This window comes from Macaca fascicularis, chromosome 2 (genome assembly GCF_037993035.2).
Source record: "Macaca fascicularis isolate 582-1 chromosome 2, T2T-MFA8v1.1".
Taxonomy (NCBI): domain Eukaryota; kingdom Metazoa; phylum Chordata; class Mammalia; order Primates; family Cercopithecidae; genus Macaca; species Macaca fascicularis.
In genome coordinates this window covers 28046161-28073735 of record NC_088376.1, presented here as the reverse complement: position 1 = coordinate 28073735, position 27575 = coordinate 28046161, and the positions used below count along the sequence as shown (strand labels likewise).

General features: G+C 39.9%; 1 long non-coding RNA gene across 1 annotated transcript; it reads left to right on the top strand.

The window, feature by feature from the left end:
* Positions 1-5144: 5144 nt before the first annotated feature.
* On the top strand, positions 5145-9543 carry LOC141409765 (uncharacterized). Its single transcript, XR_012431784.1, has 2 exons — positions 5145-5636; positions 7181-9543. It is a non-coding gene; the product is annotated as an uncharacterized lncRNA (long non-coding RNA).
* Positions 9544-27575: the final 18032 nt, after the last annotated feature.

Below are 27575 nucleotides of genomic sequence, written 5' to 3'. Positions count from 1 at the left end.
CAGGCTGGAGTGCAGTGGAGTGATCTCGGCTCACTGCAACCTCCGCCTCCCGGGTTCAAGCGATTCTCCTGCCTCAGTCTCCCGAGTAGCTGGGATTACAGGCACACCATCACGCCTGGCTAATTTTTGTGTTTTTAGTAGAGATGGAGTTTCACTATGTTGGCCAGGATGGTCTTGAAATTCTGACCTTGTGATCCACCCGCCTAGGCCTCCCAAAGTGTTGGGATTACAGGTGTGAGCCACCGCGCCCGACTGGATTAATTTTCTAGTAGAATTGTTTTGGTTAACAATGATAGCACTTAATGACACATAATTTTTTTACATATTAGTTTGTTTCTTATAACAATCAGATTGTATTAGTATTTCCCCATTTACAAAAGAAGAAACCGAAACCTAGAGACGCTGAGTAATTTATCAAAGTTTCAATTGCTGATTAATCTCAGAACCAAGTTTTAAACTCAGTTTCTCTTCAGAGCCTTCATCCTTCTTTGCCACTAAACATAAATTCAGACATGTGGGAGGGCTGATTGTGAACATATCTTCCCCACTCAGAGCTTAGTGATCTCACATTAATACCCCGAAATCAGTCATGGATACTTACACCATGGAAATGAGTAAAGTCTACAAATTAGAGCTCCTGTCACCAACCCCCAGGGCTGATTGTGAAACAATTACCAGCACACCACTGGCTAGATACACATTTGGATAGCTGTTTGACTGAGTATTGCAGGTATTCACATGGGGAATTGTTGGTACTGTTTACGTGTTTTATTAATGTCTTTATCAGATGAAGATCCCTTTTGGCTTGAATTGGAAGAGGAGATACAAATGAGAATTCTCATGATTATTAAATTATTGGATCTGGGAGTTTTTCAGAAAATTTAGTACTTCATCCAGGCAATTTTTAAAGAACCTTTGGCTAGGTTTATTATCTAACCACAATTCTGCTCATACTTCTTAATTTCCAAAACCCATTATTTGCATATTTGTCATGACAATTATCACACTTTGAATTCATGTTCTAGTTATTTATGCATGCATATTTCCTTCCTGTTAGACTACAAGATCCATGATAGAATCCGTGCTATTCAGTACTACAACCCTAGAGAGTGTCTGGCACATTGCTTTTTCAGTGATTGAGTTCAATGTTGATTAAATGAATAACTTTTGTTTTTCTGTTTCAGACACTGTGATAATTCAGATAGGATAGTGAAGAAAATAACTTAATAAAACACATAATATTCCGAATCATAAAGATTTTCTTAAAACAGACCATCCAGTGTATCAACCTACTGAAAACATGGATCCATTTATGATGTTAACTATTCTACACTAGAAGATGTAATTTATTTATTTTTTCTTGCTATAAGTACACCTGAAAGACTGACATTTGTTAGGGGGGGGGGGCACTTTTATAACCTGTACTAAAGTAAGTACCTATTAGTTTGTATTCGTACTCTTAGCTTGAAATATATCTTTTTGGCTCTTTTCTACTATTAACATGGATTTTATTAGCATTTAGTAAACCATTGTTTTTTTTTCCCAAATAGCCCTTTTAGTTTCAGGTTACACATTCTTTTTTTGTCAGTTTTTTATGTTTTGATGATTTAAAGTTATTCAATTATTTTACATTAAAATCATTTTATTTTATTAAACTTTTTTCCTTAAATATATTTGGAATATTGTTTATAAAAGATATGCTTTAGAATTGGTGAAGGGACAGATTTAATCTTTTCCCCTTGCCAATAAGCCATCTGCTTGCTACTCAGCTATGGACCAACCATCATTAGTGTAACCTGAGAATCTGATAGAAATGTAGTGTCTTGGGCCCCAGCCCAGACCTACTGAATCAGAATCTGCATTTAAAAAAATGTCCCCAGGAGATTTGTATGCACATTAACGTTTGAGAAAAGCCAATCAATTGAGTCTTTTTCTGAAATTCACCCTGCTGCAAAAGCAGCTGACTATAATGTATTCTTCAATGCAGACCACAATTTGGAATTCTGATTTATTTGATGGCTTAATGTTTATTGACTGCACCTGGTGTGCTAGGTATTGCAAGGAATAGACAAACCAACCAGTCATTGTTCTGCAGTTACTTTACTCTAAAATAAGAAGACACAGACAATTTGCTATTTTTTCATTCCTTTGTACTTTAAAATCATATACAGATACATTGAAAGAAGAGAAGAGTTGAGTAGGAGAGACAGTCTGGTTAAAATCCCACTCAAAAAGGATGTAGCTCATTGTTAAAATAAGAGTAGTTGAGGGATGTTTCACATACAGATAGAAATGGAAGGAATTTTGCCAATTGTCTAGATGTTTGGTCTGGGGAAAGCAAACATCTGGATGGCTGAATTTTGTGTAGACAAAGTATCTGGACAATTGCTTGCATTTTCCACTTCCCCTCCAGATGTTTAGCATTGTGTTGATGTAGCTCAAGCTCATTGCTCTCATTCATGAATTTTTAGTAGAAAAAGTTCTAAAAGCATTGATTTCATGTCGACATTCCATTCCTCACGAAAATTATAGCGTTTAAAACTAGTATTTGGTCAAGTTTTTCCCCCTTGAGTTAAATTACCATTTATATAGTGAATTTAGAAGACATTCTTAGTCACTGTCATTAGGATGTGATGAAATAAAAAGGATTTTGAAAGTGTTCAGAATATGCCACCCCCAAATGTGCCATTTTGGCATAAGGATTATTTTAGAATGAAGTCAACCGAGAATCAACAAATGCAGGAAGAGGTCTCTGTTCCCCTTCCTTAGCTACGACCCCAAAGGCACAAGTTTCCCTTTGTGAAGGTGCTCCCCACCTCCTAAACCAGGAATGAAAGGAGCAACTCTTATTACCAGAGACAGAGTTTGCATGGAGATGAGTCTGCGTAAATAAACCTTACTAAAATAACCCTTATCTTCCATTAGTTTCTCCTATATATTTTCCGGTTACTTTCTCTCAACTTGTTGTTCCTTGAAGCCCAAGCCCCTTTCCATTGTTGAAATGGCATGTAAGTCCCCAAACCTAACTGCTTCTTTGAATTTCACTTCTTGTCTATGAACTCCTATGCTTGTAAAATGCTAATAAATCTATATAGTTTTCTCCTGTTAATCAGTGTTTTGTCAGTTAAATTTGCAGATATTGAAATTGAGAGTAGAGGAAAACTTTTTCTTCTTTCAGTTTGAACTCTGCTTGTATTTCCTTTAAAAAAATTTAATAACTCATTTGAAAAGAGGAAAGGAACAAATAGAGAAGGAAGGAAAGATAAAAAGAGAGATATGAAGCATGTTGAAAGTCTAAAGCATCAATAGAAATGGAATGAGAGTTTTTTGGAATTAGCTGTTTATTCATCTGTTTCATCTAATGATTACTCAAACTGTCAATGACTGCAGGCCTACTATATGGAGAGATTATTATTGTCACACTCTAAGCCTGCAGTGAGGTCAGCTGTTGGATCAATAACAACTCTGCTCCCTCAGATAACGAATCTAAATGAGAATTGCCACTGTTAATCAGGTATCTTGAAATCCTTGAACAGGGCACAGTGATAAATGATTGCTGACTATTGTTCTCCTTTTAACCTCAGTGGACTATGCTCACCCATATTTTTAATTAACTGATTTAGTCCAGGACATTTAAAATGCTCAAATCCTTTCAAAATTCTCCCCAGGGAGGTTATTTCTGGAGCAGACATCAGGACAAATGCCCTTCCTTTCTTTGTAGAGATATATTTAGCACATTTTTATTTTTTCTCAGAGGAACACATTTCCAAGGAAGACTTTGGTTTCACATTTCACTTAGCACTTAGTTCTTTACCTCACAGAATGACAGCATTTTAAAATTCAGCAAAAATATACAATGTTCTTTACGGAGTATTAAACAAAAGTCAAAGCTTTGGAAAATTACAACCTTCAGTGCAAAAGGATATATCTTCTGCTTTTTTGAAAGTCAATTAGTAATGAAAAATCTTTTAGAAAAAAATGTTTAGTTAAACTGAGGTTATAGACAAGTCTTAAAAGTCTTAACAATTAAAAGATATTCTGAATGTTAAGAAGACTAAGATTTTAGCAGTTATTATTTAATTTTTTTTTTGAGACAGAGTCTCGCTCTGTCACCCAGGCTAGAGTGCAATGGCCTGATCTCGGCTTACTGCAACCTCTGCCTCCCAGGTTCAAGGGATTTTCCTGTCTCAGCCTCCCGAGCAGTTGGGATTACAGGTGCCCACCGCCGCGCCTGGCTAATTTTTTTGTACTTTTAGTAGAGACGGGGTTTCACCAGATTGGTCAGGCTGGTCTCAAACTCCTGATCTCGTGATCAGCCCGCCTCCGCCTCCCAAAGTGCTGGGATTACATGCGTGAACCACTGTGCCCGGCCAGCAGTTATGAAAATTATTTATTTTTACATTTTTAAATGTTCCTTGTCTTTTAACAAGTATTAAAAAATTTAAAACACGTTGGTATCTTCTCTACAACACTGAGAACATCTCATGATCTTATTGCTGTCAAGTAATTTTGTAAAGCTAGTGAGAGGCGACAACGTGCTAGCAGCCCTTGCTCAATCTCGCTGCCTCCTAGGCCTTGGCGTCTGCTCTGGCCACACTCCAGGAGCCCTTCAGCCCGCCGCTGCGCTATGAGGGCCCCTCTCTAGGGCTGCCGGAGGCCGGAGCCGGCTCCCTTTGCTCACCGCCAGATGTGGAGCCAGAGGCGCACCGGAGCGCGCGCCAGCCTTCCGGGTGGGCGCAGGCTTAGCGTGCACCGCACTGGGTGTGGCCTCTCGGCGCCTGCTGGGCTTGATCAGGGAAGAGCTCCCTCTGGGCCACAGGAGTGACCCGCTTAAGTGCCACTCCCGCTGGCGAGTGCCACTGAAAGATGAAGCCTGCTGGGCTTCTGGGACGGGTGGGGACTTGGAGAACTTTTGTGTCTAGCTAAAGGATTGTAAACGCACCAATCAGCACTCTGTGTCTAGCTAAAGGTTTGTAAACGCACCAATCAGCACTCTGTCAAAACGGACCAGTCAGCTCTCTGTAAAAACGGACCAATCGGCTCTCTGTAAAATGGACCAATCAGCTCTCAGTAAAATGGACCAATCAGCAGGATGTGGGTGGGGTCGGATAAGGAAATAAAAGCAGGCTGCCGTCCCCCCACCCCAGCTGGCAGTGGCAGCTCTCTTTGGTTTCCTTCTGTAGGGGAAGCTTTGTTTTTTTTTCTTGCTTTTGGCAGTAATTCTTGCTGCTGTTCAGTGTTTGGGTCCACTCCACGTTTATGAGCTGTGGTAATAACTCTTGCTGTTGTTCGGTGTTTGGGTCCAGACCACCTTTATGAGCTTTAACGCTCATCCTGAAGGGCTGCAGCAGAGACCACAAACCCACCAGGAAAGACGAACAACTCCAGACTGGAGGAGTGAACAACTCTGGATGTGCCACCTCTATGAAGTGTAACACTCACCACGAAGGTTTGCAGCTTCACTCCCGAGGCTAGTGAGACCACGAATCCACCGGAAGGAATGAACAACTCTGGAGGTGCCGTCTTTAAGAGCTGTAGCACTCACCGTGAGGGTCTGCAGCTTCATTCTTGAAGTAGGGAAGACCAAGAACCCACCAATTCCGGAGACACTAGAATTGATGTTATAGTTAACAGAGGTAAAGGGCATTCATCTGCATTTTCACTTTCTAATGCATCTCATATTTAGAGAATGAGACTGTGACCAAGACAATTGAAAAGTTGATTATTTTTGTCTTACTTTTTTTTTTTTTTGAGAAGCAATCTCGCTCTGTCGACCAGACTGCAGTGCAGTGGTGCAATCTCTGCTCACTGCAAGCTCCGCCTCCCGGGAGGTCATTCTCCTGCCTCAGCCTCTGGAGGACTACAGGTGCCCGCCACCACGCCCAGCTAATTTTTTGTATTTATTTATTTTTTTTTTAGTGGAAACAGGGTTTCACTGTGTTAGCCATGATGGTCTCGATCTCCTGACCTCGTGATCCCTCCGCCTTGGCCTCCCAAAGTGTTGGGATTACAGGTGTGAGCCATGGCACCCTGCCTATTTTGTTTTCTTAACTTGATTGGTAAATTAGCGAATGTAGTTAAAACACTGTGTGGAATGTGGGGAAAAAAGAACAGTCACGGGCTCTCACTGAAAACTTCTGGGTTGTCGATTCCAGCTTTCCATCTCTAGAAACCTTCGTGTCTGTTCATATGAGGTCTGAAAAAATATTTTCATCGCTTTTGGTTAACTGAATGTAGGATATTTTTGTTGTTACCATTTATAGCGTTTATAAACTGCCATTTCTAGAAACATTCCAAAGTGTAGTTGTGTAAAATAACTGTGGGTCAGTAATTCAGACAGAATTCCATAGAAAATGGTTTATCTCTGTTGCATGAAATCTGGGACTTCAACTGGGAAGACTCAAATGGCTGATATGTGGCTCAGATGAATAGGGGCTTGAATTATTTGGCAACCTCTTTGCTCACGTGTCTGGCATGTTGGCCAGGATGGTGCAAAGGCTAGGCTCAGCTGGAGCTGTTGATAAGAATGCATACACATCGCTTTTCCATATGGACTGGGCTTCTCATTCTCGTGTAATGGCTGGGTTCTGAAAGGAAGAAGCCCAAGACAGGGCACCAGGAGAGAGAGAGAGTTCTAGGAGAGACAGGTGAAGTTGCATGGGTTTTTGTGACCCAGCCTTGGAAATCACAGAATGTTGCTTCTGTTCTGTTCTATTCCATTAATTAAAACAAGTACAGGCCTGCCCACATTCAAGGGAAGATGATACAGGTGTTAAAGCCTCAGAAGGACTCCGTACTTCTATATTTGAGTGCTTGTGGATGAACTGTAACCTAGCTTAATAGACAAAATTGAAAAGCTATCTTAACAGTATGCACCTGTAACAATGGCTGAGTGTTGGCCAATCCCAGCGGCCATACTTCAGCCTCTCATGGACTGTTGAATGTTCAAACTGCATTCAAATAAGGAAACTCTGAGGTGTAACTAATCTGTTTCTGTACCTCATTTCTGATTCTTGTACATCACTTTATCTTTTTTGTTTATAAATTTGTTCTTACCACGAGACACCCCTGCAGTCTCTGTGAATCTGCTGTGATTCTGGGGGCTGCCTGATTGGAGAATCGTTCATTGCTCAATTAAACTCCTTTAAATTTAATTCAGCTGAAGTTTTTCTTTTATCAGATGGTGTCAGAAGCAGGATCCAAAGCGGAGCTTCCAGTGACCTCCAGGAGCACTGAGTGAACACGCAAGGTACCAGCAGGACCCGCTTGTGTCCATGGATATCTTGAGTGTCTGGGGATGGTGGGTAAGCTCACTTTCAGATTTTGGAGCTCCATGGATTTGTGTTTTGAGCTCTCTCAGTTTCTTTGAGCAAATTTCTGATCCAAACTGGGTTTGGAGTCGCGACACGAACTGGACTGGGTCGAGGAACAGATTCGATCTGGGAATTAACTGGTTTGGATCCAGGTAGAGGCCTCTTACATCTGACTGGGTCAGAAAGGAACTAGTAGTAAGCAGTAATATTGCAGGGGTTATAATTTTGGCTTTTGAAAATTCACAGGGATTTTTGTGTTCTACCCCGTTGTTTCATTTTTCTTGTGTGCTTAGGTAGAAAAAAAATTGTTGGCTAAGTTAAGAGAACTTGAGAGTAAAGCCAGTATTTTAGGTAAAAATGGGATCCTTAATTTCTGGAAAACCGAGTTCCTTCTGGTTTATACATTAGGCCTTGGAGGCAGTGAAGTCTTACAGAAGTGGCAAAACCTTACTAAAGATAACTTACGGTGGCACATTCTGAATGAACAGCAATACATCAAAGTACATTTAAAAAGGAGGGTTCTTGGTAAAGTGCCTTTTGGCTAAGAACGGGTTTGGCACTACAGGATGTTAACTGCTGTTCTTTTTGGAATAATTTGCCTTGCACTCTTTGCTGATGGCTGTGGGTGACATGATTAGGCATGTACAGGATTGTGGGACATGGGGAACTTTTTCCTCCCCAAAAGGGGAAACTTGAGAGCTAATGGGATGGCTGGAAAAGATCCCTTTGCTGCCAAGAAGTAGCCACCTCAACTTTTCAGTGTTGCTACAATGGGTGGGTCTCTCTCTGGCCTCCCTGGTCACTTCGTTTTCCCCACCCTGCCACAGACAATGCTTTTCTCTCTCTCCTTTCCCCTTTCCTATCTTTTCTGTTACTCAGGGCAACCACATGTTGAAACTCCTGGTCGGAGGTTGGATTAATGATGACGGGGCCCAACCAGGGGCAGATTTAAGCACTGCCCGTTTGATATTGCTAAGCAGAGTGGCTAATGTTTATGTTTTATCGCACATACTTTACTCTGGCCAGAACAAAGAGGTAATTTTCCTTTATGATGTGGCTTGGCCCCAGCATGATAGTGCAGCAAGCTAGGTCACTAGGGCTGCTCGGGAAAAGGGAAACCAGAAGCCTGGGATGCTGGCAAAAGGGTGATAATTTCTTACCGGTTGTATTTCTGGCTTCTCTCTCTTTGTGCAAATGATTGAATGAATGGTAAAAATCACTATCTTTTCTGTAAAGTTTTGATTAATGCAAAAAAGAATTCTCAAGCTAGCCTCAAACTGGTGTATTTGTGCTATGAATTCATTCTTTTGGGTCGAGGGGTACCTTAGGATAAAACGTGGGCTTAGGACCCCATAAGCTGTCTGCTCAGGACAACCCAGCAAGCTGGTCAATAACAAACTTTCCCGTAGGTCCCTGAAACAAACAAAAAAACGGGATGGGGACATCCACATCTTGTTTTATGTCCTTGGGAACTTGACCTTGTAACCACATGGCAGTATGTTCTCTTGGTCTCCGCCTTCCAGGGAACAGGAATTTTAGGGTTTGTCATAGTTAGCTCTAAAATTTATCTTGAGAAGTTAAAAGCTTTTGCAAGCTCAAAATTAACTACTCTAGACCCCTGGGGAGGACAGTAGAGACTGCACTGTGCTGTTGCTCAGTAGCTATGATTTTGGCCTTTCACACTGGCCGTCTGGGTTTGAGTCCCTGCTTAGGAAGTAAGTCCTTTTGGTTTAATATCTGTATAATCTTGTCTAGTCTCTTCTTCATGGACTGTCTTAAATTTTCCTTTCTCTGAGCACCTGGGAGGTTACCTTTGGTAAAGCTAAAAAGCCAGAAATATCGGCTGGTTGGCCTGGCTACACAATCAGAGGTTAATAAGAAAAATTTAAAAGGACTTTATTAAAGAGTGCTATGGTTAAAAGTCAGCGTAATTAAAAGTGGATATTCAAGCTTTAACAGCCTGGACTCCTTGGGAATAACGAAGGCACCAGAAACCCCTTTTCTGGCTCTGTTCTTCCAAGGTCTCCACCCTAAAACCAATAACCAATTAAGTAACTTAAAAACTGGTAAATGCAAAATGCAATAACTACTGTAGTAATCTTGTCTGTCTGCCTGTGTAATTATATATGCGTTGTGTGTAATGTTTATATAAAAGAGCTCTAACTAATTGGCTCAAACAAAAATAAGCACTTAAATATTTTGAAAGCAAAATAAAAACTGTAATGCCTTTTAGTTCATGTGACTTTAGTAATCTTTGGGAAATAAAAACAGCTTTAAAGGTTATTGATAGATTGGGCGTGGTGGCTCACGCCTCTAATCCCAGCACTTTGGGAGGCTAAGATGGGGGGATCATGACATCAGGAGGTTGAGACCATCCCGGCCAACATGGTGAAACCCCGTCTTTACTAAAAATACAAAAAAATTAGCCGGGCGTGGTGGCAGATGCCTATAGTCCCAGCTACTTGGGAGGCTGAGGCAGGAAAATGACATGAAACCAGGAGACAGAGCTTGCAGTGAGCCGAGATCATGCCACTGCACTCCAGCCTGGGCAACAGAGTGAGACTCCATCTCAAAAAAAAACCCAAAAAACAAAAAGATTATTGATAAAATAAAGACATTTTGTCTAAATTATGCAGGTTAGATATTAGGTTTGCTGAATGCTTTAAGGTCATATACTGCTTTGACTTGAAAATTATTCAATTTATTTTGGAGAAATTAAATTCTAAATAAGGCCTGGGAATGTATGGAGTTAGCCATGCCTCCTAGCTATGCAAAGAAGGTTATAAAGAGAAAGTATTTTACATAAAAAAGGACACTGTGTGGTAAATTCTTGTTCTAAAGTAAAATGACTGGTTGTTTTAAAAGAGGGATGTTTACAAAAAATTAGCTGGGTGTGGTGGCACATGCCTTTAATGCCAGTTACTTGGGAGGCTGAGGCAGGAGAATCACTTGAACTCGGGAGGCGGAGGTTACAGTGAGCTGAGATGGTGCCACTGCACTCCAGCCTGGGTGACAGAGCAAGACTCCATCTCAAAAAAATAAAAATAAGAAAGAAAAAGAGGGATGTTTAGGGCAAGTCAGAAAGTCTAAACATGTCATACATGTTTGTGTAAGTTGTGAAAGAATTTATGAAAAGAAAGTTATGCCAGGAATGTTGTATGATTTAAAGGTGATTAGGTTTCCTAAATGCTTCATAAAGTGCCACTATGACTTTTAACTGTACAGCTTGCCTGTTTTACAGCTAGATAAGGCCTGGGACATGTGGAATTAGACACTGGAAAGAGACCTTATCTGCTTTTCTGTCTAGGTCTTAGGCTCCACACCTAGTACATAATTAAAATCCCTTACTTCCCAAGGTTTCACCAAAAATAAAAGTCACTAAGAGTTAACATTGTAAGATGTAATTGAGAGTACTGGAAAAAATAGGTTTACATGCAAGGTGTGTAAGGAGAATGAAATGTGTTTTTTCTAAGAGATTGTAAGAAAGTATGGGAATGTAAATTTTTGCCTAGGTTAGAGGGTTAAAGGATTGTTTTAAATAAAGTTTGAACGGTTTGTAGAAGGTTTAAAAAGATTAATTATTAGAGATTCTATGTGTGAACATATTGGCTAAAGTTAAAATGGCATTATTCAGTTATTTTTCTCCGTAAATTGGATATTGGAATAGAAGCACTACAGAGTTTTCTTAGAATATTTTTCTGCTCTGAGAAAATGTAAAGGGTTACGAAAGGTTTATAAGAATCTCATGGTCCAACTAATTAAAACTGAATAGGTGTATAAAGTGTTATTTTAAAAACTAGCTTTAACATAAAAATATACTGATAGAAACATAAAATTTGGTTTTCTCTTTTAAAAAGATTTTTATGTAATGTTAAAAGATAATGAAAGGTTTTTGTTAAGTAAACTATGAAAGAAAATGTAGGTGGAACGGAAGTAAAGGAGACAGTTGGCCTCATGCTACCTTTATTGGGTCTTGTTTGGAAAACTGAGTCTCCTATCAGACTAATGTGTTTTCCTTTTTTAAATTTTTGAGTTATTTTGGCTAAATGAATGACTTATGGTAACCTAAGATTCTATTTTATAATATCCAGTGTTTTAAACGTTTGGCATTTAACAGATCTTTCAGAATCAAGCTCTGGATTACCATGCTAAATCAGCCAATACTAAAATTGTTTAAATACACAATTTGAATGAATTCTATGGTCTAAGTCACGTTGCCTATGATAACCCATTACTTATCAGTGCTGTGTACCTAAACTGGAGAAACAACTGGTCTTGAAGAAAACGTAAGTCCAATGTGAAACATGGACTCATGAAGAACCAGGACGGCTGCCTTGTTCTTCCTGAGTCCTTAAGCTTTTTTATTAAAGGGTCTGCATTCCATGACTCATCGTGGAACAGATAAAATAATCCAAACTGAATATGTTGATGTGGTGACTTATAAATTGTGGAAATTGTTTAAAACCAGTGTTTAGTTCCATATTCCTGGGAAAACGAGCAAACCTTCAGGTATATTTGGCTACCTAATGGGCCATTTAAACATTCATAAAGGGGTGTCATTCAGTTGTCATTTTCAGTGCATGTTTTCTGGTTGTATAAAAGCTTTTCCATGCAAGAGGGCTGATGTTATAACAGTAGACTATTATGCTACAGTGTATTTTCACAAGGTAAAGAAAGTTTTTTTTTTTTTTTTTTGAGACAGAGTCTCACTCTGTTACCCAGGTTGGAGTGCAGTGGCGCCATCTCAGCTCACTGTAACCTCCACCTCCTGGGTTTAAGCGATTCTCCTGCCTCACAGCCTCCTGAATAGCTGGGATTACAGGTGTGTACCATCATGCCCAGCTAAATTTTGTATTTTTAGTAGAGATGGGGTTTCGCTGTGTTGGTGAGGCTGGTCTTGAATTCCTGATCTTGTGATCTGCCCGCTTTGGCCTCCCAACATGCTGGCATTACAGGTGTGAGCCACTGTGCCCAGGCCAAAGAAAGCTTTTTATGGCTCACTGAGGACAACAGCTGCACAATCTAGAACCTGAAGGTTGAATTTTCTGAGAACATCAGAGAAAGACTGTCCTTGCCATCCATACTACAACAAAACTTTGGAGGCTTGAACCTTGGGTTTGTAATCTCACAACTGAGAGGGGTCCCTTCACACTCCTGGAACTGTACACCCTTTGGAACCCTTAAGGTAAAACTAACCAAGCAAGTTTCTCCCCAGAAGAAGATGGCATCCTTGATGTGAATGGCTTATTCCCAAGGTCACCGATCAATACTTCTACTATCATAAGAGTCTTGTCTTTGAATGCTTCTTTTCCTTGTTTGTCTCTATGAACAATAGAAATGGAAAGGGGGTCTATTATGTGCACTTACAGGGTATCCTTTTATTTGTGAAGGATTTTGCAGCCAGCCTTATACATGAATAACCTTATACTTTAGTAGATAAAAGATGAAGGCCAATGTATGTGAGAAACTTTAGTGGTACATAAGTTGCCTCATAATTGGTCAAAACTCTTCTTAACCCACATCATGGATTAAAGAGAACATTGCCAGGAGACCTTCACTCTTCTAGAAGGACATCATTTTTTAGGTCCTTTTTCCATGGTTTAGAATAAAAGAGGCAATAATTATAAATGTCTCCCTCATAATAACCTCTACAGCAAATGATACTTCAAAGGCTATTGTTACACAACAGACTTTAAATTCTCTTGTGAAAGTTATACTAAATAATAGAATTGACTAAACAAAAAAGTACCTGTGCAGCTGCTGACACTTGTGGACTGTGAGAAATACGTCAAATGTTTATTATAAAAATTCAGTTATAGGGGATTAATGAAAAGACCGGTCAGTCAAGTGAGTAGACTCTTCATTTAGCTCATTCTTGAATCTGTTTAATTTTAGGTGGTTTATGGGGAACCTGGGTGAGGAGGATACTCCAAACTCGGTGTCATCCTCTCAATAGTCATAATAATAGTCTGCCTGGTGTGCTGTATTCTCCCAAAAGTTTTATTTTTTGTTATTTATTTTTTTGAGATGGAGTCTCACTCTGTCACCCAGGTGAGTGTACAGTGGCGCCATCTTGGCTCACTGCAACCTCGGCCTCCCGGGTTCAAGTGATTCTTGGGCCTCAGCCTCCAGAGTAGCTGGAATTACAGGTGCCCGCCACCATGCCTGGCTAATTTTTGTATTTTTAATAGAGATGGAGTTTCACCATGTTGGCCAGGCTGGTCTTGATCTCCTGACCTCAAGTGATCCACCGGCCTCAGTCTCCCAAAGTGCTGGGATTACAGGCATGAGCCACTGCACCTGGCCTATACTCTCAAAAGTTTTAAATATTTGCGTGCAGCTGACTCTAGAATGTGAAATGATCTCTCTTCAACTGGAATGACAAAAGCTGAAAGAAATGTGTGACCATGAGGACACCATAACCTATGAATGACGTGCTGAGATGGGAAACCCAAAATGATGGTAACTGAGAGTGGTGCTAAGGCCTTATGTTTTGTCACACTCTCACCTAAGCGAGAACCTGGCTTTTAGCCGGGTGGAGGGGGGGGATTTTTTAAAAAACCAAATTATGTGAGGCCATTATTTTGGACTGAGCTCATGCACTAGGCCTCAATAAACCAAACCAAACTGAAATGGAGTCACTTTTGCTAAATGTGACATAATCAAACTAAAGCTTTAAGAAAACACATAGATCCTAGAACAGACCAGGTTTTGTTTCTGTCCTGTAAACAGGATATTCCAGCATAAGGAGGTACCTCTACTTAGTCCTTATTCTCTCCTTGCAAAACCCACTGTTACACTGTTTCCCAGTGGGTTTCAAAACCATATAAATGCATTTACAATAATAGTGATATCAATGATTAAGGTTTTGGTCAATGTCTCAAAACTGAGAAAATGTCCAAAAGGGGAGAATTGTTAAGGCAAACTAAATATGTCCTGAGAAAGACTTCATCCTTCTATATTTGCATCCTTGTAGATGAACTGTAACCTAGCTTAATAATCAAACAAAATTGAAAACCTAACTTAATAGTATGCACCTGTAATAATGAGTGAGTGTTGGCCAATCCCAGCAGCCATACTTCAACCACTCATAGACTGCTGAATGTTCAAACTGTGTTCAGAAATGTTGAGCTGTAACCATTCTCACTGTTTCTATACCTCACTTCAGATTCCTGTACGTCACTTTACCTTTTTTGCCTATAAAATTGTTCTTATCATGAGACACCCCTGGAGTCTGTGAATCTGCTGTGATTCTGGGGGCTGCCCAATTCACGAATCATTCATTGCTCAATTAAATTCCTTTAAATTTAATTTGGCTGAAGTTTTTCTTTTATTCCAGGTCTCACCTCTTTATAGGAGCAGTATAAAAAATTTGTCATTTTTTAAAAGCATCATAGCACCCAATTCACAGGTTTTTTTTTAAGAGATTTTTTTTCTTTTTCTAATTATCTTACAAAAAAGAAGATATCTGGTGCTTTATAGGAGGAAACCAGAGGCAAGTCCTGTGTTTTACTGTAAAGTCAAGTGCAGAAATACTAACCAATTCCTTTATTTTCCAAAATTTCCCAGTTCATTCGTTGGTACACAGTAGGTTCCAGAAAAATGTTAGTGGGAAAAATTAATTGCTATGAGAATTTCACATGAATTGTTTCTTCCAACGTTCCTTGCAGTCAATCAGGATGGATGTTGCATTAGTGTTTTCTCTGATGTAGCAGTCATTAACTACAGCTCTATTAGCTGTTCATTTGTGGCATGTAATAGATCCAAATACAGAGGACTGCTTTTGAACTGAGCCATTGTTTCATGAATATTAGAACACAAATCAATGCGTATTGACTGGGCTTGTGTAGATGAATGTGATAGCATTGCCCTCAACAAAATATGGTTCATTTCTTCAAAACAACGTGTAAAGCTTAGAATGAAAATAAGAAGTACTTAAGTTTTTCAAGATATTGAACTCTAGGCACTGAGTTAATAAGTTTTTACAGATGCTTGATGCTGTATGAAAAGATACTACACTTTCTAAAGCAGCTACTTCTGTGTGGATGGTGGTGGGTAAGAGGCCAGAGAAGGATGATAAGTATAGGTAACACTCTTAATGGCACTTTAACGAGCATATATCCTCTCTATTGGCACTCAAAAGAAACTTGTGAGGCAGGGACTATCATCCCAAATGTACAGACAAGCAAATTGATACCAGAGGTTCTGTCACTGTCTTGCAGTGGTGGAATTGGAGATTTAAATTCCTCAGATATGATCACCTCTGGAGAGTCACATCTGATCCTCCTCAGACAAATACTCTTCCTCTGTGTTCTCATAATATCTTGAAATATATCTATATCTACCACTTTGTGTTGTAATTATCTTCTTATGTGTTTATTTCTCACCATTTGAGTTTAAGACAAAAGAAGGGTCCTTGTCTCGTATCAGCATCCACTAAGGATTTAACCCAAAGTGACCAGTGAATACTTGCAGAATGAAAGAATACATTGTTGAAGATCCTTTAACTCTAAAAATCTCTCTACCAATCCATGATGCATTTTAAGAAAAGTGTTCTGTTAGAATAGGGTGAGGAAAAACTGATAGTTGTGAGTAGGATGCAAGGGAACCATTGACACAGAGACCTGTGAATCATCTCTGGCCTTGTTGTAGCTTATTCTCTGGAATATACTGGGAATAGTAAGGAGGCATGTGTGCCTGAGCAGAATGATTAAGGGAAAATATTAGGAATTGAGGTCAAAGAGTTAATGAGGTGGGGGTAAGATCATATATAGCCCTGTAGGACAGTTAAGAAATCCCAAGTGACTTGATCAGAGCAGACAAAATGATCCTTTTAAAACCTACAATGAAAATAGATGGGGGCTGGGCCAGAGTGGAAGTAGAGAGACCTGTCTTGATTGATTTTCTGAAGTGATCAAGATGAGAAGCATTGTTCCTTGGACAAAAGTGAGAAGTGGTTGGATTTTGGATGTATTTTGAAAGTAGAGCCAAGAAGACCAATTAGATACGGGGTGAGAGCAAGACAGGAGTGAAAGTTGAAACCAGTATTTTTGGCTTGTGCACTTAAAAGGATGGAAATACCATTAGTTGAGATGGGAAAATGTATAGATGAAGCAGATTTTGAGAGGGAAGGTAGAGTTAACTTTTGGACTATGTAAGGCCTGAGATTAGTATTAGACATTCAACAGAATAATATTCGGTAGGCAATATGCTTGGATCTCATGATTATATCAGATATATTCTAGAGGTTAGCACAGAGAGGCAATTGTGGTTAATGTAGCATAGACATGATAGTAAAAGCCAGGAGGTGGAATGATATCACCAAATTATTGAGTGCAAACAATGAGAAGAGGTTCAAAGATTGAGGCTTGGGATGTTTCAAATAACAGGTCCAGGATAACTAAAGAGTCTGTAAAAGTGACTAAGAATGAATTAAGTGAGAGGGGAAGAAAACCAAGGAATATGATGTCTGAAACTAAGTGAAGAAAGGATATCAAAGGAGGAGGTATGGCGAAATATCAATGCTATTAATATGTCAAGTGTACTGGAGACTGAAAATCGATGGTAGGTTTTAGCAATGTTTAAGACATCTGTGACTTTGAAACAAGGTTTGGTGGCATGTTGGGGGTAAAGGTCTGACTTGAAATTAAGGGAAGCTTAGTAGGGAGTAATTGAAATCAGCAATTACACATGGGGCTTTTAAGGAGTTTTGTTACAAAGAAAAACAATGAACCAACTGGAAGAGGAAGTGGGGTACAGAAAAGCTTTTCAAGAAAATTTTAAGATGATATATATAATATACATATATATAAATACATATATGTATATACACACACACGTTTAATATGTGTGTGTGTATATAAGATATATGTAGATGTGTGTGTGTGTTAGCAGTGTAAGAGATCCAAGTTACCCTGAGTTACTGGTGGCATACCCATGCAGGACTGCAGCAACTTCAGTCCTTGTCTCCTCGAAAGAAAGAATTTGACAGGGCAGAAGAAGAGACCAAGGCAAGTTTCAGAGCAGGAGTGGGTTTATTTAAAAGGCTTTAGAACAGGAAAGAATGGAAAGTTCATTTGAAAGAGATTCAAGATGGTGCCCAAAGGTTAAAAAGAGCATTTAACCTTGATCCTAGGGCTTTATAGACTCGCCTCTTTCCCGTGCTTTTTCCCATAGGATGCACAATACCCTCCTTACCCTTTGGAAGTGAGCACACCTAATATGTTTAGGGAGTGACATGCATGCCATCTGAGGCTTCTTCCCATTTTCAAATGGCATACCTGGAAAGGTCATTTTTCACCATTTTGTCTCTTTATGCACATGTCCAGGAAGTTTCTTCTCCCTGGCATCTGCATTTAATTAATTCTTTTAATGTTAATAGCTGTGGATCATCAGGAGATTGTGTCTGCCTTCGGCTGTTGAATTACCATGTTTAGAGAGACAGTGTGATAATCATTGAAACAATACCTCACGTTCTTAGTGGGTGGGGGCAGAGCCCTCTCCTGCCCATCTCATGCCTATCTAACTACCTGTAACATATGTGTGTGTTTATATTTATATATATGTATGTATCTTCTGTGTATACAAGTCTAAAGGCTTGATTAGATTTAGGTTTAAACACTTTTGGCAGTAACACTTTGTGAGTGATATTGTGTAGTTCATATTGTATATCATTGGGGGACACGACTACCAGGTTGTCTTGGTGATTCTACACTTCTGTGTATCTATATTATTTGTTTAGGGTTTGTCCAACAGATCTTTTCAAGAAAAAGGTGCATTTTCTCTTTTACATTTAGCAAATAATCTAGTAGTGATATTCTAGTGCTGTATAGAGATATCCTGTTTGATTTAGTGCCTAAATCAATTATATAATTGGGAGACTTTAAATGATGATTTCCAAATTTTAACATTTATTTTTAAAAATTCTTAGCAGTTTCTTTTGGATAAAGGACAGCTTTTTTTCCCCCCATCAACTGGGGTTGAACTGTACTTGCTCTTAAAAGCATAACTTTCCCTTTAATTACTAATTATCAAAATAAGAAGTTGGAAACTCTCCAGGACATTGGTCTGGGCAGAGATTTCTTGCATAATATCCTAGAAGTACAGGCAACCAAAGCAAAAATGGTCAAATAGGATTACATCAAGTTAAAAAGTTTCTGCACAGCAAAGGATACAATCAAGAAAGTGAGGAGACAGCCCACAGAATGGGAGTGAATATCTGCAAACTACCCATCTGACAAGGGATTGATAACTAGAATATAGAAGTAGCTGAAACAACTCAAAAGGGAAAAAAATCTAATAATTCAATTAAAAAATGGACAAAAGATCTGAATAGACATTTCTCAAAAGAAGACATACAAATGGCAAACAGGTGTATGAAAAGGTGGTCAACATCATTGATCATCAAAGAAATGTAAATCAAAACTGCAATGAGATATCAACTCACCCCAGTAAAAATGGTTTTTATTCAAAAGACAGGCAATATCAAATGTGAAGATGTGGAGAAAAAGAGATCCTCGCATGTTGTTGGTGGAAATGTAAATTAGTACAGCCACTATGCAGAACAGTTTGGAGGTTCCTTAAAAAACAATAAACAAAACTACCATATGACCCATTAATCCCACTTCTAGGTCTATAATAATAATAATAATAATAATCAGTATATCAAAGAGACCTCTGTACTCCCATGTTTATTGCAGCACTATTAACAATAGCCAAGATTTGGAAGCAACCTGTATCCATCAACAGATGAATGGATAAAGAAAATGTGGTACCTATACACAATGGAGTACTATTCAGTCATAAAAAAGAATGACATCCTATCGTTTGCAACAACATGGATGGAACTGGAGGAGATTATATTAAATAAGACAGGCACATAAAAACAAACTTCACGTGTTCTCACTTATCTGTGGGAGCTAAAAATTAAAACAGTTGAACTTATGGAGATAGAAAGTACAGTGATAGTTACCAGAGACTGGAAAGGGTAGTAGGGTGTGGGGCAGGGAGCCATTGGGGATGGTTAATGGGTACAAAAATATAATTCAACAGAATGCATAAGTATTTGATAGCACAATAGGGTGACTGCTGTCAACAGTAATGTATTGTACCTTTTAAAATAACTAATAACAATGGATTGTTTATGACAAATGCTTGAGGTGATAGGTACCCCATTTACCCCAATGTGATTTATTTTTTATTTTTATTTTTGAGACAGAATTTTGCTTTTGTCACCCAGGCTGGAGTGCAATGACACGATCTTGGCTCACTACAACCTCCACCTACCAGGTTCAGGCAATTCTTCTACCTCAGCCTCCCGAGTAGCTGGGACTACAGGTGTGCACCACCATGTCTAGCTAACTTTTGTATTTTTAGTAGAGACGGGGTTTCACCATGTTGGCCAGGATGAGCTCGATTTCCTGACTTTGTGATCTGCCCACCTTGGCGTCCCAAAGTGCTGAGATTACAGGCATGAGCCACCGCGCCTGGCGCCTGATGTGATTTTTATGCATTGTATGCTTGTATCAAAATATATCATGTACCCCATAAATATATATATCTACTATGTATCCATAAAGTAGTATCCATACTACTACCCTTCCCAGCGTCTGGTAACCATAATTGTATTTTCTATCTCCATAAGTTCAATTGTTTTAATTTTTAGCTCCCACAAATAAGTGAGAACACACGAAGTTTGTTTTTGTGTGCCTGTCTTATTTAATATAATCTCCTCCAGTTCCATCCATGTTGTTGCAAATGACAGATCCATATACATCTACTGGGATGCTGAGGCAGGCATATTGCCTGATCTCAGGAGTTCAAGACCAGCCTGGGCAACACAGTGAAACCCTGTCTCTAATAAAATACAAAAAATTAGCTGGGCATGGTGGTATGCACCTGTATTTCCAGCTACTGGGGAGGCTGAGGCGGAATAATTGCTTGAACCCTGGAGGTGGAGGCTGCAGTGAGCTGAGATCGCGCCACTGCACTCCAGCCTGGGTGACAGAGCGAGACTCCATCTCCAAAATAAATAAAATGATAAATAAAAGTTAAGTTTGTATAATAATTACTTCCAATTATGGAAAATATTTTTAAAAATATTTAATGTGTGTGTATATGTTCATTTTTTTCTTAAATATGAAGTAACAGCCTATTTGCAAGTTGAAGAGAATGATTTAGAAGGGAAGAAAACTTTGATTTATAGAAAAGAGGAGGAAGAACTACTAGAGTGAGGTTTTTTGAAGGGGAAAGGAGGACAGACTTGGATACACAAGGATGGGAGTGTATAGTTGGTACACTTATACTAACACCTAAAAATGTAACTGCCCAACAGTTCACCTTGCCTGATGCCTAGACAGAGACAATTTAGCAGGACAGGGGAATTGCAATAGAGAAGGTGTAATTCATGCAGAACCGACTGTGTGGGAGACTGGAGTTTTATTCTTACTCGAGTTAGTCTCTGTGAGCATTTGGTGATTGGAGTTTTAAGGATAATTTGGTGAATAGGGGGCCAGTGAACTGGGAGTTCTGAATGGTCAAGTCAGAGATAAAATCATAGAGAGTTGAACCTGTCCTCTGGTGCTGGGTCAGTTTCTGGGTGGGGGCCACAAGACCAGATGAGCCAGTTTCTCATTCTGGGTGGTGCCAGCTGATCCACTGAGTGCAGGGTCTGCAGAATCTCTCAAGCACTGATCTTAGGTTTTACGATAGTGATGTTACTTCCAGGAACAATTTGGGGAGGTTTAGAGTTTTGCAGCCTCCAGCTGTGTGACTCCTAAACCATGATTTCCAATCTTGTCACTAATTTGTTAGTCCTACAAAGGCAGTCTAGTCCCCAGGCAAGAAAGGGGTTTGTTTTGGGAAAGGGTTTTATTATCTTTGTTTAAAAGCTAAACTATAAACTAAGTTTCTCCCGAAGTTAGTTCAACCTATGCCCAGGAATGAACAAGGGCAGCTTGGAAGTTAAAAGGAAGATGGAGTTGGTTTGTTCAGATCCCTTTCACTGTCTCAGTTATAATTTTGCAATGGCAGTTTCGGTAATGCAAGGTAAATGGGTACAATATTGGGTACAAACATGGTGGGTAGTTGGATGTGGCTAGAGGAAATTTGGGGCAGTTCTATTCTGACTGCTTCAATTTTTTCAGTGATGTATGAAGCAATGACAGTGATGGGGTACAAAAAGTAGAGATATGCACAGGGCGAGTTATTGGTGATGACAAGTTCTAGGCAGGACCACCGAGACAGTGGGGAGCAAGAAGAAAATCTGTTTACCTTTAATAATGACAGGAGGTGGAGAAACTCTAGTCAGACAGGAGCAGGTCCCTGCAAAAACCCCACCTTCAAGCCAAAAAGCCTGAAACCCATGGCCCAAAGTGAGAACATCTATCCCTGTGTGCCTGCTGTCTCCTTATTAGTTCTTTCTGAATAGTGTATTTTTTTAAAAAAAATACCAATCAAATGTTGTCTTTTCCAAACTGATCTCTGCCCCCATCCTGTGCCTATAAAGACCCCAGACTCAGCCAGCCAAAGAGAGAAGTGGCTGGGCATCAGGGAGTCAGGGAGAAGTAACTTAACTTCAGAGATGGTGGCTGGATGAAGTAACTTGACTTTGGAAGAGAGAGGCAGATAGGCTTGACTTCAGGGGAGAGTGACCTCTTCCTGCCCCCATTTTAGCTCCCCTCTCCACTGAAAGCCGCTTTCAGCACTCCATAAAATTCTCTGCATTCACCATCCATCAGTTCATCCCTGCGACCATTCCTCTTGGGCACTGGACGAGACTTTGGGATGCACCAAGTGCAGGTACTCAAAAAGTCTGTCACGTTGGCCCTTTGCCATCGTTGGAGGAGGGCAGCCACCCTACATGAGGCAAAGGGCCCACTAAGCTGATAACACACTGCTGTCTGTGGATGGCAGAGCTAAGAGAGTATTGTAAAACACCCTCTGGGGCCTTGGGGTCACACACATCCTCACCTGGACACTGTTGCGGGGACTGCACAGAGTTTACTCCTGCCAGCACTGAAGCAGCCAGCTGGTTGCTGTACTCACCTGCTCCTGTGCTCCCTCCCATGAGGGGTGGAGCATGGTGGACCTGAGCAAACAGAGTTTGCTCCTGCCAGCTAGTTCCTGCACTTCCTCACTGTGGTTCCTGCACTTGTTCCCGCTTCTGAGGTTGAGCAGGGCAGGCTGAGTAAACAGGGCACCCCCATTGTGAATCCCACAAAGGGGTCAAGAAAATAACCCTGCATCACCTTCAGGCACAGTACAATGGACTGTGGGAAGAGAATTTCTTCAGGGGAGAGGCAACTTTCTAAAATAATCTTTTAGCAAATAATTATGATGTGCTTTATGTTTTGGTTTCTTAATTTGACTTTGTTCTTGGGGGTTTTGGGAGCTTCTTGAATTTGTGGGTTTGTAGTTTTTGAAATTCAATTTACAGAGTATTTGGCCAAATGTTTTTTCTTTTCCCGTCATCTTCCACTCCTTTTACATGTATATTAGGCCTCTTAAAGTTTTCCCACAGCCTACTGATCCTCCATTTTCTATCTTTTTTTTTTCCTCAGTCTTATTTCTTTGTTTTCATTTTGTGTAGTTTCTGTCATTATGTCTTCAAGTTCACTAATCTTTTTCTGCAATGTGTACTCTGCTATTAATCCCATCCAGTTTATTTTACATCTCTCACATTACAGTTTTCATCTCTCCAATTTTGATTGGAATCATGTTTATATCTTCTAGTGATAGAAATAAGAGGCAGGGAAATTCTGGGAAGAAGAGGGCAGGTCCCTGGTGAGGGTTCCACCCTCAAGCCAAAAAGCCTGGTACTACAACCCAAAGTGAGAACTTCCATCCCTGTTTTCCCCCTTGAATGTTGCCTGCCCTGCCCCTACATCCCATGCCCATAAACATCCCAGGCTCAGCCAGCAGACAGAGAAGCAGCTGGATGTCAAAGACTACAGTTGGTCATTGTAGAGAAGTGGCTTGACTTCAGAGGCACAGCTGGATGGGCATAGTTTCAGAGAAGAGACTTCAGGGGAAGATTACTTTCCCACTCCATCCCCTTTTCAGCTCTTCTTCCCACTAAGAGCCACTTTCATCAGCAATCAAATCTCCTGCATTTACCATCTTCAGTTTGTTTATGTGATGTCATTCCTCCTGGATGCCACACAAGAACTCAGGCGCCACAAGGGCGGGTGCAAAAGGCTGTCACACTGACCCTCCACTGAGCTGTTAACAGTTGAGCCATCTGCAAACAGCAGAGCTGAAAGAGTACTGTAGCACTTCCTCCTGGGTTTGAGGGGTTGCGGGCACAGCCCCCTTTAGATGCTGCCGTGGGGCTGGTATAGAGTTCACTCCTGCCGGAGCCCAAAAGCACTTGCCCTAGCTCCCACATCTGCTCACCTGCACTCGCCTTCTGGCGAGGGTGGAACAGCAAATAAGTGGAGTTCACACTTGCTGGGCTGAGGTGGCTGGCTAGTTCCAGTGCCTGTGCACTCCAGTTCCCGCCCACGAAGGGGTCAGGGAAATATCTTGCTTCACTAGCACATATTCTAGTTCATTGAACATGTGGAATACAGTTAAAACAACTGTTTTAATGTCCTTGCCTTCTAATTCCATCATTTGTACCATTTCTGAATTGGTTTGGATTGATTGACTTTTCAGTATGTGTCATATTTTCGTGATTTTTGAATGTCTGATAAGTTTTGATTATATACTAGATACTGTGACTTTTACTTTGTTTGGTGCTGGACTTTTTTCTATTCTTGTAAATGTCCTTGAGTTTTGTTCTGAAACATGATTAAGTTACTTTCAAACAGTTTGATCTTATCAAGTCTAACTTTTAAGGTTTGTTAGATGATACCTGAAGAATGTTTTGTGTGGGGTTAGTTTTTTCCATTGGTGAGGCAAAACATACTGAGTACCCCATTTAATGCTCAGTAAGTTATGAGCTTCTCCAGTCTGGATGGAGGGATTAGGCACTGTTCCTGATGCTGTGTGAGTACCAGGCACTGTTACTTGGGTGGTTCTTTCCCTAGCCTTGGTTAGTTTCCTCACATGCATATGCTGATTAGTACTCAGCTAAAGACTGGAGGAAGTTGGGCATGGTGGCTCATGCCTGTAATCCTAGCATGTTGGGAAGCTGAGGTGGCAGATGGCTTTGAACTCAGGAGTTTGAGAGCATCCTGGGCAACATGGCAAAACCCCGTTTCTACAAAAAATACAAAAATTTGCCAGGCATGGTGGTACATGCCTGTGGTCCCAGCTACTTGGGAGGTTGAAGGTGGAGAATCACTTGAGCCCAGGAAGCAGAGGTTGCAGTGAGCTGAGATCATGCTACTGCACTCCAGCCTGGGTGACAAAGTGAGAGAGACCCTGTCTCAAAAGGAGAAGAAAAAAAAAAACTGAAGGAAGAAACCTCTGCAGATCTCCATAGTTATCTCTCCATGTAGTCCTCTCCTCTCTGGTATTCTGTTCTGTAACTTTAGCTTCCTTGATCTCCTCACCTTTATTTTTCAACTCAGGGAGACCAGTGCTCCCTTACTCCCACTACACCTGGCCTGGAACATTACTGTAGGCAATGAGCTGTTATTACAGAACATACTTCTCTTTTCCATCTTTCAGGAATTACTGTACTTTGTTCCCTAATGCCCACTGTGTTGAAAACCACTGTTTATATATTTTATCTTGTTGTTTTTTCAGACAAGAGTATTAATCTGATCTCGGACACTCCATTTTTGCCAGAGCAGAAGGCCAAGTAAATTTGTTATAATTCAGCTTTTTGTTATTGTTAGAACAGTATATTAACACTGTATTAATTAGCTAATTATCTGACAGAAAGCAGGGGTATAAGGGAATGGGACCTGGAAAGGGTAGTTCTAGGGAGGAGAAGTACATGTAGTTTGTCAGTGTGAGAGCACTGGTAGTTGGGACAGGGCTGATATTACCTATTTTCATACTGGTAGGCCAGACTGAAGAAAAGTATTTATAGGTCTTTAATCATTTGAAAAGATGAAATTATTATTTTGGCAAATGAAGTTGTTTATCTTAAGGTACTCGGGTATCTTTTACTTCACCACCACAAATCAAAGGAAGAAAACAGTCTATATTTTTCTTGTTTATTTGATGTTTGTAGTGGCCTCTCTGCAGTATGGTGAGGAGAAAGCATTGACTTTATAATCAGTGTAATACTCGTGTGATATGTATCTACTGGTAAGAAGCGATTCTTATGAAATGAGACAAATGAATACTATGAGTATAAGAAAAAGGAGGTTCGATTTTCAGAGGTAGCATCACAGTATCTTAATAGAAAAATAATTACTAGTAAAAGTTCTGCTGACAAAGATAAACTCTACCACAAATATACGTGAAGTGTTCTAATTAATTGTTTGTGTTGTGATAAAGGATCCTTGCCTCCTTCCTTACACCTCTAGTATTACCATCAAGCGATAAACTTAAGAGGAAGATCTGATCAATTATAAAAACAAATAAAGAAGCTACATTTTCTTGGCAGACCTGGGTGTTGTGCTAAAGGATTTTTTGGACTCTGTTACATTTATAGAACCAGAAGTCTACCCCACTCAGAGAAATATACAATGTATATTCTCTTCATTCTTCTGTGCTTGCATTCTCTTAAAAGAAGGATGCACTACTCATATGTTATAATTCATAAGTGAGATTTGGGAGGGGACCTCATCCCTCTGTGACAAAATGAGTTACTCAATTTACTCTTTCCCTAGAGGAATAAAAGAGAAGAAAATAAATATCAAGAGAATGAATTGAGTATGCCACTACTCAGTTTTACTGACACACCAAAAAGTAAGTTAAAAGTAAAAAAGTAAAGTTAAAAATTAAGGGAAATGGGATTGGTTTTCCAGCTCATGGTTCCATTCTTGGTAGATAGGACCAAGCAGTCCTCGAACTAAGCAGATTGCCACACACCAGTGGGTTGAATTAGTGGGTGTCACTGATGGGCACATATCTGGTTGAAGCTGGATACCTCCTTTATTTTATTTTAATTTTTTGTAGAAGTGAGGTCTCACTGTGTTGTCCAGGCTGGTCTCGAACTCCTGGGCTAAAGTGATCATCCCACCTCAGCATCTTAAAGTACTGGGATTACAGGTATGAACCACTGTGCCTGGCCTGGATACCTCCTTTAAATTTGGTGATGTAGCATTCAGTGGTCCTGGTAGAGGTACTATTCCGAAAAAGACTTGGAGGGAAGATTTTCTAATGCAAAGGTGGCCAGATCTATTCAGACATCATCCTGCACTACATATACAAGAGACTTTTTTACTCCAGGTGGGTCCGTGAGGGCCACATCTGTATTAATATACAGTATATACTCTAGCATTCCATGGGACAGACGCTGGGTTTGAGCACTAAAAATTGTGTACTATCTGATTTTCTGGCCTGCTATAAGCATTATTCATTATGCTATTATAAGAAGTGTTAAAATTTCCAGCATGAGATCCCCTTTAGGGGTTCTGAGCTGACCTGATGAATAGTTGGTGTTATAATACTCCACAGTTAGTGGCCATATTGGTATCAGTGCAACAACCAAGGTCTGTGTGTTCAATATAGCATAAGACACAGTTTGCAAAGAGTAAAATTCAAGTGTGAAAAGTTAAAGCATGCTAAAGTAAGCAACATGATTGTTTTTTTTTCCCTCTCTGAGTGTATCAAGTGTGTCCAGTGAACATTCTTGATTCTGTTAAAATATTTCATGTATTTGTAATAAATGCTCATGCAAGTTCTAGGAGTGAGAGTTCAGTCTTGGGCAGACCTTAAATGTCTAATGATTATGAAATATTGCCAAGGATGTACTTTTGGTTGCATGCCACACTTGCACCCATACTTCATATATACTCTTTTAGTCACTCATTCAGCAATTATTTATCAGCTTCAATTTTTGTACTGTGGTAAAGACTGGTGATGAAAGATGAATAAGATACTCCCCATCTTTAAGATTTTTATATCTAGTAAAATGTAATTGGGGTGGTAATTTTTATGTTATATAGATTTTGAAATTAGCTGCATTGATCAGAGTCATATAAAAGACAAGTAGAGGTTATGAATTATGAAGAGTTTCAAATTGTCTTTGAAGAACCAATACTGAGGTAGATCTGAGAAAGTTAACGGTTGGAAATCATCTGTTTCATTAAGAAATTGAGTTCTGACTGACTTTTTGCCTTTGGGAACACAAGTAATTTGCTTTCCAGGAGTGGTAACAGATCCACTTTTCTCTGCTCTCCTGAATTTTGTCTTCCA